Source organism: Cebus imitator, unplaced genomic scaffold (genome assembly GCF_001604975.1).
Source record: "Cebus imitator isolate Cc_AM_T3 unplaced genomic scaffold, Cebus_imitator-1.0 Scaffold73, whole genome shotgun sequence".
Taxonomy (NCBI): domain Eukaryota; kingdom Metazoa; phylum Chordata; class Mammalia; order Primates; family Cebidae; genus Cebus; species Cebus imitator.
Window position 1 is genome coordinate 1469622 of NW_016107388.1, and position 10860 is coordinate 1480481.

Below are 10860 nucleotides of genomic sequence, written 5' to 3' on the forward strand. Positions count from 1 at the left end.
ATGGACAAGATGTATCAAGAATAATAAAAGTCATTGCTAAAAAGACAAATCAGCCCATTAAAAATGGGCAAGTGTTCTGATCAAGCCCTCCACGCTTGCCACTAAAGAAGATGTACAACTTGTAAGTAAGTACATGAAAAAGCACTAACATAATTATTATTATTATTATTATTTTATTATTTTTTTTTAGACGGAGTTTTGCTCTTGTTACCCAGGCTGGAGTGCAATGGCGTGATCTTGGCTCACCGCAACCTCTGCCTCCTGGGTTCAGGCAATTCTCCTGCTTCAGCCTCCTGAGTAGCTGGGACTACAGGCACGTGCCACCGTGCCCAGCTGATTTTTTGTATTATTAGTAGAGATGGGGTTTCACTGTATTGACCAGGATGGTCTCGATCTCTTGGCCTTGTGATCCAACCGCCTCGGCCTCCCAAAGTGCTGGGATTACAGACGTGAACCACCGCACCCGGCCCGGCACTAACATAATTATTAATCAAATAAGTGGAAATTAAACCATCTTGGGCTACCACATCACACCTACTAGAATGACTAAAAGGAGAAAGACAGGCAATACCAAGGGCTGTCAAGGACGTTGAGCATCTGAACTCATAGCACTGTGTGAAGCATAAAATGGTATAACACTTCCATTTCCAAGAGGAATAAAATAAAATGTTCATTGATTCATATGATGTTCATAGCAATTTTTCATATGAAGATTAATATTGCACAAAATTCTCATGATAAAATGAATAGATAAGAAAATGGTTTTATGTTCATGCAATGATTGCTACTCAGCAATACAAAGAATGGAATACTGATAGTTGCAAAAACAGAGCTGAACCTCAAACAAAGGAGACTAGACAAAAATTGATATCTATGGATGTATGGATTCATCTATATGTCTGTACGTAGATATTTAGATTTATAGCTCTAGTAATAATTCCTTTGTTTGCTTTCTAGGTAAATTAAACTATGATGATGAAAATCAGAATAGTGACTGTACCTGAGTTCTATATCTTAATCAGAGAAGTGGTCACAAAGCTAAAATTCATCAAACTGTGTCCTTCAAATACGACTATTTTATTTGTCTAAATTATTTCCCAATAAAACATATATTTAATGATAATTATATAACGTAAATCTGAATATAAAAATACATATTAGTATTCACAAAATACATATTATTTAACACACACAAAATTAAAAACTTATCCTTTCAATCAGTATTATTTTCTTATTGAAAAATGAAGGAGGTTAAATGTTAGGGCAGCAAGAGCTTTGGAGAAAATTTTAAATTGTAAAATTTCCCAGAGCTTGTAGATAGAGTGTTATCTGACACTAAAAGAATGTAACATTTAGGACTTTTCATTATAAATCATAAAAAGGGAGGTAAAATTCAAGAATTCAGCCAAGAAAACAAAACAATTTACATCTTCTTGAGATTGCTACTGGTGCTTTGTTTATAGCACTGAGAACTTTCCTGTCTTGAACATTCATATAAATGAAAATAAACACATCCAGAGAATCGAGATTGTTATAGAAGTAGTTAGCAAAGCTAGACAAAGGACAACTTTTTCAAAAATTTCTAAGGAAATTTTACTGACAGACAAAAACAAAAAGCGGTTGTCAGTTCTGGGTAAGTTAAATGTATATTTTATTTTCCCGAGAGCATTCCTGGCTTATGTCTATTGTCCTGGCAGATTATTAATATCCCTTCCTATCACTCTCACAAGTGACAATTTTTAGGTGGCAAATTCTAAGATCATTTTAACTGGGAGACCTGGTCCATTTGGACATCACAATGGGCACATTTGGGTCATTTCTTCTATTAAGCAGTAAAGGGTTCTTGTCTCCTTTTCAGAATAAGATTCTGGTAGACCCATGATATCCAAGCCTTGCTTGATATTTTAATGTTACATGGCTGGAATTTTAGAAGATTCTTGAATTTATATGAAGACTATTCATCTCTCACATATGTAGTCTTATTTTTAACATGTCTCTTAGGAAATAAAAACCAGATTGTACCCATGTACAAAGTAGGTTCTTTGGTGGGTTCTCAAAACTTCTTAAGTGTAGGAAGCAGCCCTGACGATGGCCATCAGAGAGCACTGGACAGAGTCCCCAGAGTTGACAATACTCAGTGGATGCTATGTCTGTGATCATTCAGCACAAACAGTACTTCTATTTAGAATAACACAGTAATAGTATGAACTTCAATTTAATTAAAAAAGTTTAAATGCAAAATAGGGAGTCAAAGGTTGTTAATTTTCAACTATGCAATGATTGAATATCTACAGACATTTTCCTTGTTTTCCATGTTGATTTATATAGCTGGAGTTCATTCTTTTCCTCTGCTGTAATCAACCTTCCATTGCAGTAATATTGCATAATTTGTTTCTCTATTCATTATTACATCAGCATAACTTTTCATTGATCCAATTTTTTTGTTATGATAAAGATGCTTCAGTGAAAAGACATTCTGTTGTACCTTTATGTACATGTGTAAGAGTGTAAGAGATTTTTCTTTTTGTTGTTGTTGTTTGTTTGTTTGTTTGTTTGTTTTGAGACAGAGTTTTACTCTTGTTACCCAGGCTGGTATGCAGTGGCGCGATCTCGGCTCACCGCAACCTCCGCCTCCTGGGCTCAAGCAATTCTCCTGCCTCAGCCTCCCAAGTAGCTGGGACTACCGGTGTGCACTACCACGCCCAGCTAATTTTTGTATTTTTAGTACAGACCGGGTTTCACCATGTTGAAGAGGATGGTCTCGATCTCTTGACCTTGCGATCCACCCGCCTCGGCCTCCCAAAGTGCTGGGATTACAGGCTTGAGCCACTGTGCGAGCTGATTTTTGTTTTTTAAGGGTATATATTTGGTGAGACATTCGATATGGACACCTTTAACTAGACTATTTTCCACAATTATTTTACAAATTTATAAATTTGTAAAATAATTACTAGTTCCTACTAGAATTTACAAACTAGTTGCTCCTCTTAGTCACAAGCATTCATTGTCTGCGTTTATTTCTAATTGATAGTTGAATAATGTTGTGTTGTGAATGGAATGTGCCTCTCCCTAGTGGGCATTGAGTGTTTTTTGATGATGATTGACCATTTGGGTTTTTTCTTTCCTAAAATGCTTGTTCCTGTCTTGGGTCCATTTTTATAAAGGGTTATTTGACTTTTTTTCTTTATTGACTTTTAGAAGGTTTCTGACTATTTTAAATACCCCTTTTTTCATTTGTAATTTGTTGCAATTATGGTCTATGAGTTTGTCATTAAACTCTTTAGGTAGCCTATAAACCAGTTTTATTTTCTGTCCACTTGAGGCAACACTTTCAGACATTTAGGTTTTACATTTCCTAGTTTTACCAAAATTCTGCAATTTAAATTTTCTTACTCCTATTCTTTGCCTACTGCTGGCTTAGGACAGGGTTAAGCATTAGCCTTCTAAGCAAGTTACTCATCACCCATCTGATTTTAAACTTCCAAAACAATGTTGTGTCCCTTCCTGATTTTTGTAACTATTAATTTGTGTTTCTCTAATCTCTGTAAAATCTCAATGAGATTTTGGTCAATGGAAAAAATAAAATGCAAGTCTTTACTATTTTCTCATGTTTACATGGATAATATTTTCACTATTTGAAATGTATATCAAAAAAGGAAATAAAATAGCAGTGATTATTTTGAAGCTTCAATGAAACTAAAAGCCATACGTGTGCACATTAATATTGGAGTCTCTCTGCAATTTTATTCAGTAGCTCAGGTTAGTGCTCTATGGCATATTCATAGGCATCCTCTCGTTCTACCCTCATTCATTTGGTCCCATTGGTCTTACAGGTTCCATTATATATGAGAGCGAATCACAGTCCAAAAAATCGTAATTATCTTGTTCTGGAGTACCACCAGCCAAGTTGATGAAGAAATTAAACCAAGTTCTTCAGAATCCACCTACAGCTCCCTCTCTTACTGAAAAATATGCCCAATTACCTAAGTTGGGCCCTTACCTAGTAGACTTAAAATGAGAAATCAACTGGGAGCAATTTTATTTCAGAACAAGAAAACAGTAGCAAACTCTGCATGTTTGATATTTATGCAAGACAACATACTGAGCAATGTGTTTGTTGGTTTTTCTAATAAAAGGAGGACATGCTCTTGGGCATTGCATTTAATTTTCTATGCAGTTTGTGTCTCATCTTTTGAGAAAAATTTACTAATCTTTGGGGTTGGAAGAACTATCTCTAGATAATACTCACCTGGAGCCTTACGGAATTGAATTCAATTTCTGACACATAAACGTTGTTACAGCAAATTGACTTTCAATAATATCTGAAATTTTTGTGTTAAAGGAATGATACAAACATTATATCTATTCTAATGGTAACTGGTAACCTTTTGTTGATTTTTGAGATGAATTTCAAAGGGAAAATGCTATTGCTCTGAAACAATTACCACTTTTCAAGGAGAAAACCTCTTAGTTTTCTTAAAGGGTCATACAGGTTGCTCGAGATTAGTCCTCATGACTTAGAAGCATGGATATGCTTTTGCTTTTTGTGTTTTGATTTTATACCTCAACTAGGATGGCTTCTAAGATTTACATTTCATGGTGAATTAAATGTAAATAAAATAACATAGTGTATTAGTAAATCTCCCTGAATAACAAGGTATGTGATTTGTGATCTCTCTGAATAATAATATATTTCAGAAATCTCCCTGAGAAACACTATGCATAACTAATTATTGCCTTATAATGTATCTTGTGCATTTTGAACCTAAAGTCATACTCACGCTTATATCAGCTTGTCTGATACTCAAAGGGCTCTTACAGAAGCACAGAATAGCTGCAGGACTTTTTTGGGCACACAAGTCTGGGCACAGAGCATAGACTGGAGGGAATACTTTCTGGAGGAGTTTTGAAAACAACTGGACACAAACCTCCTCGCAGGAGGACAGGAGTCTGAGAAGTATGGGGAAAGGGGACTTCAGGCAGACACAGCCACCAGTGAGAGGAACCACTGCTGCAAAGAGAGGATTCCATACTTAGAGAATGGCAATGACTGCAGAGTAGTAAAATTGAGAAAATGAGATTGTAATGTCAAGGCCTGTAGACAGATCATTAAGGACAGTGAATATTATTCTAAATGATACTGATTGTGTCCTGAAGACAATGATGATCCATGAAAGAACTTACTGTTGAAGGGTCACATGATCATATAAGTTGAAAGTTTATGTTTCAAAAAGATGACTTCAGCAGCACTCATAGAACAAATCAGAAATTTTATATGGAACATTATATTATGAGCATTTCATGATTATGGAAATCAATGCAAGAAAGACTTAAGGGAAGTATACAGTTGAAAAATTCTTTGAAGATTTTAGTAGAACTTGACCCATAGATTGTATAGGGCCAAAGTGAAGGAAGAAATCAAATATGAAGTTCAGTTTCATGTCTTGGGGCATGGGAGTTGTAATGATACAATTGATGTATTATGTGGAAAGACAGGCATGTTTTTGTGGGGAAAGGCTAAATTCCAGTGTCAATGTGCTGATTCTAGGGTCTTTCCAAAAGGAGCTGGTAGTGTGTTGTGTATGTGTTGTGTGTTGTGTATATGTATCTGCAGTTCAGAGAAACCTCTGGCCTAGAGATAGAATCAGTGAATGGCCCGTTAGTGTATGAGGTAGGTATAGATTTGAAAGCCCTAATCTAGTGAGGAGACAGTTCCCACAAGAAGGGTATGGAAGAATAAGAAAACAAACAGACAAACAGAAAAACAAAGAAAAACAGAATCAAAACATCCTGGGTAGCAGCAATATTTAAGGAGCAAAAAGAAAGACCACAAATTAGGTTAAGAGATAATTGTCTTAAAAGAAAAAACCACAATTCATTTCCTATTTTGCATTCATAAAGCATGTAATCTTAGACAAGCATTCAAAATCCCTCACAATCTGGGCTAAACTGCTTTTACAAGAATGAAAGAGAGCGGAATGATATTTAGGGAAAGAGAAAGAGAAGAGGCAGAGCAAGAGGGAGAAGAAACGCTGTGTGGTTTGTGGTTGAATCGAGTTGTACAGTGACAGACAGGGAGGGTAGAGAGCTTGACTTGACTGCCACTTGTCTGGGAGGACAAAATAAGGAATTGAGAGAAATAAGTCGTAGAATTAGTCACCCTCGTTCTTGTCAGGGCAGCTCTGTGAATAACCTGAGAGCAGGAAAATAGTGTCACAAAGCCAATGGGAGAGTGAGGCTGCCCAGAGTAAACACTGCAGCCCTCTGGCTATGAGGAAGCACCCGTCCCTAGCAGGTCTTCATTCTCCTCCAGGTTTCCCTTCCTCAGCCCACTGGATCTCCCACTGAGGCACTATCCAATCTAGGGCATCAGGGTAGGAAGGGGTATTTACATCACATAGGTGAAGCGGAATCCTTCTGTCCTGATTGACATCAGCCTGGCCACTCCTGGTGATTATGCAGTGATGTGGTCTGCCCCTGCGGTCTGCCCCCACTGCTGTTCCTGGGGGGAAACACACCCTGGCTATCCCAGCTTCAGAGCACGCTCCTCTTACTGCCTCATGGGAGCCTGGACCCAGAAACTTTCTTGCATATTTTACAGCAAGGCACAGCCGAGATCACCATGAAATACTTAGGAAGCCTTTTTAAGGGCTCAGGGCAAACAGAAGGGGATGCCATACGGTGTCATGTGGCTGCTTCCAGGACTCATGGGTCCCCTTCTCATAGAGTTGCTAACTACCTTCCTCCGTACACAACTGGCTAGGTCCCAGCTTATCTTCAGAAGAGATACCTCTCCCTTCACTCTCCAGGGAGGCCCTTTTTGCTCTCTCAACTCTTGATTGTATCAACTGGGAAGACAGCAACTCCTCAACTCAGCCAGTTATTCCATTGCCTTTTGGTGAGACTGACTCGTTTCATCCAGAGAAACTAAGTCTCATTTTCTCTAGTTTTAAATTTTGACAAATGTCTACTAAATTATAACCTACAACCTATTGATTAGAGGATGACTTCTCTGTGTCCCTTTTACTGTTGCTTCTGAGTATCTCAAAATATATATATTTTTTTCTGAAATTTAGGTCTTCCAGTTAGAATTGCAAGTTTCTTACAGACAAAGGATTACAAATTTTTATTCAGTGTTTTTTCAATAAATTATTTGTTTTTATAATAGAATATTATTTAGATTGTGGTTTAAAATTCTAAATGCAAAATGACAAGTTTACGAATTCAACAATATCACTTAAAGTTGGATCCGACCTTTTCAAGATAACTGCATCTTCACAACTGACGCCTTTAGCACTGCAAATTATCAAACTGACACACTAAAATGCATGGGTTTGATCTACTCCTTGTGTTTGCGTTTTCCTCTTGTCTCTCTTCCATTTTAATGTTCCTATTGATCTCAGAGACCTTGATGGAAAGAAACAGATTTTTTTTTTTTTGCTATCTATCATCATGGGCTTGCTGAATATGCTTAATCTATGCTCAGAAGTAAAAATGAACGGAAAGCTGATTTTTTCACAATGCTTGTCTGAAGTGGTTAAGGAGAATAAAACATTACTCTGCTTCTATTCAGATGCTTTGCCATGGCTGGTACAGCATGCACAGCTACAAAGAACTATGCTTATGAACATGTTCTGTTCCAGTATCAAATTCTAAAAGGGGATTGCTTTTCTCCAGTTAACTCACAATTCTCCATTGACAAGCATGAACAGTGGATGACATGGAAAACGTTGTTTACCGGTACTTATTCATTTAAAGCTCTATCAGACAATCTGACTGAAATGATGGTTGATTTTCTGCAAAATCAAAAGATGTTTAAAAGTAGATAGATTTTTAAGTAGATAATTTTTAGTGAACACATTTTAAATTACTAGGGGATATTTGGTCGCAACTCTCTTTGTGCATAAAACATATTACATGCCGTAACATAAATTTCATTTATTTGTCCCTTGTTTTCTTTCCCTGCTGCATTCACAGACCCTAGAACAATGCAAGGCACCTAATAGGCACTCGAACATGCGGTGAATGCGTACATAGAAGGAACTCTTCAAAATATACAACCCTTATGTCAACAGTTTGGAAACTGTTCAGAAAAAATATTATCTACATCTATGAATTCTATTGCTAAATGCTTCTTCTTCTGCTCCTCGGCTGCATTTAATGGTACTGCTGTACAACATCAGAAGATAAAGTTCATTCTGAATATTACTCTAACATTCTGGTCGAACAATGAGTCATCCCTTATTTATAGGCTTTTGAATTTGCTGTTAGCTTATTTCACGTATTTCATAAATTAAGACAATAATGACTCTAGCCATGGAAACTATGCTTCCCCTTCCCTAGCGAGAAAAATAATGTTTTGTCTACCACACACTCATACAATGTTGAATTTGGCGTCAGGTGTTTATAATATTTTGGATAGAGCAGTGTTGAGTTCTGCTTTGATAAGCTTCACAGGTGTAGCTTCGCTTACTGAAAGGAGAGAAATTAGCTTAATATTGCTCAATTTAATTAAGTGAGATCAATTTAACTTAAAGTTTAGTCTCCATCCCCAGCCAAGGATTCCCATTCGCCTTGCTCTAGCAAGTTCTCTGAGCAGAAGAAAGATTAATTTTCTATATCACAGTGCAGTCAGTGACAGGGATGACGCTTTAGCAAACTGATGTGTGGAGGTACAGAAATCATTTTTGCCGGTAGTGATTTATTCGAGCAAGAATCAGGAAAATGTCAAAATGTATCCAAAAACTATTTTGTGTCCTGTATACTGATGTTTGCTGTTCAGTTTGTTCATCCTTGTACTCAGCTCCAGATAGAGCTTTGGTATCTGGAAAGAGTACAATTGACTTAATATTGCTTAATTTAACTAAGTGAAGCAATTAAATTTACAGGATAGTTTTCACCTCCAGCCAGGGATACTCATCTCCTTGCGTTCTGCTTGGAAATTGCTTCCATTATGGTCATGTCATTTTTATGTTCCTTTTTCAGTGATTTACAACTATGACTTTTAGATCCTAACAGAAACCCAGGATTGGAAAACCTCAATGTTTCCTAAAAATACCAAGATATATGTCTATACATACACTTGTCATATAACCATTGGGCACTGATAGCTGAACTTAAAGCCACATTGTAACTTAAAAGTCATCCAGTATACTAAATAAAAATATGTTTGAAATTAGGTAAGCAAAAAAGTCTGTTTCTAAATCAACTTTTCCTATATGTTACTCGGGTATTGAATCTTGTATATGTAAAACCTTTCATATCACATTCCTTCAAATCACATTGACCTCTCTGGACAGTGATTATATGTAATAGTTCTGATAAGAAAGTATGTTTGGCCAGCCGTGGTGGCTCATGTCTATAATCCCAGTACTTTGTGAGGCCTCGGCAAGCTTGAACCCACGAGTTTGAGACCAGCCTGAATAACAGGACACAACCTCATCTCTGCCAAAAAGTAGGAAAATTGGCCAGACATAGCGGCATGCACCTGTAGTCCCAGCTATTCAGGAAGCTGAGGTGAGGATCTCCTCAGCCTGGCAGGTCAAGGTTGCAGTGAGCCATGATGACACCACTGCACTCCAGCCTGAGAAACTTTGCAAGCCGAAAAAGAAAGAAAAATTAAAGAAAAGAAAAGAAGAAAGGAGGGAGGGAGGAAGAAAGAAGAAAGGAAGGAAGGAAAAAAAGAAATTAGTTTCACTCAAGTATTATTTTAATTTGAGAGAGTTTAGAATCCCATTATTTGCATATCATTATGATTTTATCTAATAATTTAAAAATTACCTTAGATAAGTATTATTATAAAATACATGATTACTTAATGAAGAAATCTCAATTTTAACTTGTAATTTGATGTTATTTGGCTACTTCTTGTGCTTATTTCTCTTATCGAAATGTAAAAATGTAATTTAATTATAATTTCTTTAATTTCTATAATAAAACATAGGCAAGTTAAATCACTTAGTAACCTTTTTTCTAAAATGTTCAATTGTTTAGTATTTTCCTATTTTGTCAAAAATCTACACATCTTTAGGAAAGACCATATTTGTGAAAAATTATCATTCCCAACTATTAATTATATTGCTATATACTTTATACAAGAACAAACCACTTTACATTGCTAACATAAAGATAATCAAGTATAAATAAGACCACAAAATTGTAGATTTACTATTAAGACCAAGTCATTCCATTCCTTATATTATTGCCATTAAGGAACAATTTGGTTTTTTTCCTCTAACAGTAAAGGAAAGAAAACATGTATCTCCCATCTGAAGATACGCACACACAGAATATAAAGTATAAGATGCCTTTTTTCTTTTTTTTCTTGTTTTATTTATATTAGTGTAATAGTTGACATAGAAAAAACCTTAACACATCTGTGTGTATATATGCATATGCATGTGTGTGTATACATATACATATGTATATACACATATATATATTTTTAATAAAACTTGTTAATATCATAAGAATCTGTGAATCTACTACCTAATGTAAGAAGTGGAGCATGTCCAGGCGCGGTGGCTCACTCCTGTAATCCCAGCACTTTGGGAGGCTGAGTCAGGAAGATCATGAGGTCAAGAGATCGAGACCATCCTGGCCAACAAGGTGAAACTTCATCTCTACTAAAAATACAAAAATTAACTGGGCTTGGTGGCACATGCCTATAGTCCCAGCTACTTGGGAGGCTGAGGCAGGAGAATCACTTGAACCCAGGAGGCAGAGGTTGCAGCAAGCCAAGATCGCACCACTGCACTCCAGCCTAGGCAGCAGAGCCAGACTTTGTCTCAAAAGAAATTTTTTTTTTGAAAGAACAGCCAAGGGTTACCAGATATTTTTAAAAATCAAAACCCAAAAAAT

General features: G+C 36.4%; 1 protein-coding gene across 1 annotated transcript in view; it reads left to right on the top strand.

Annotated features, from left to right (window-relative positions):
• The first annotated feature begins 7452 nt into the window (after positions 1-7452).
• SNTG1 (syntrophin gamma 1) overlaps positions 7453-10860 on the top strand; it is a 610136-nt gene continuing 606728 nt past the window's right edge. Inside the window, exon 1 of the mRNA XM_017531764.2 lies at positions 7453-7740. The gene's annotated coding sequence lies outside the window, so the exon portion shown is untranslated. The remainder of the gene's footprint in view (positions 7741-10860) is intronic.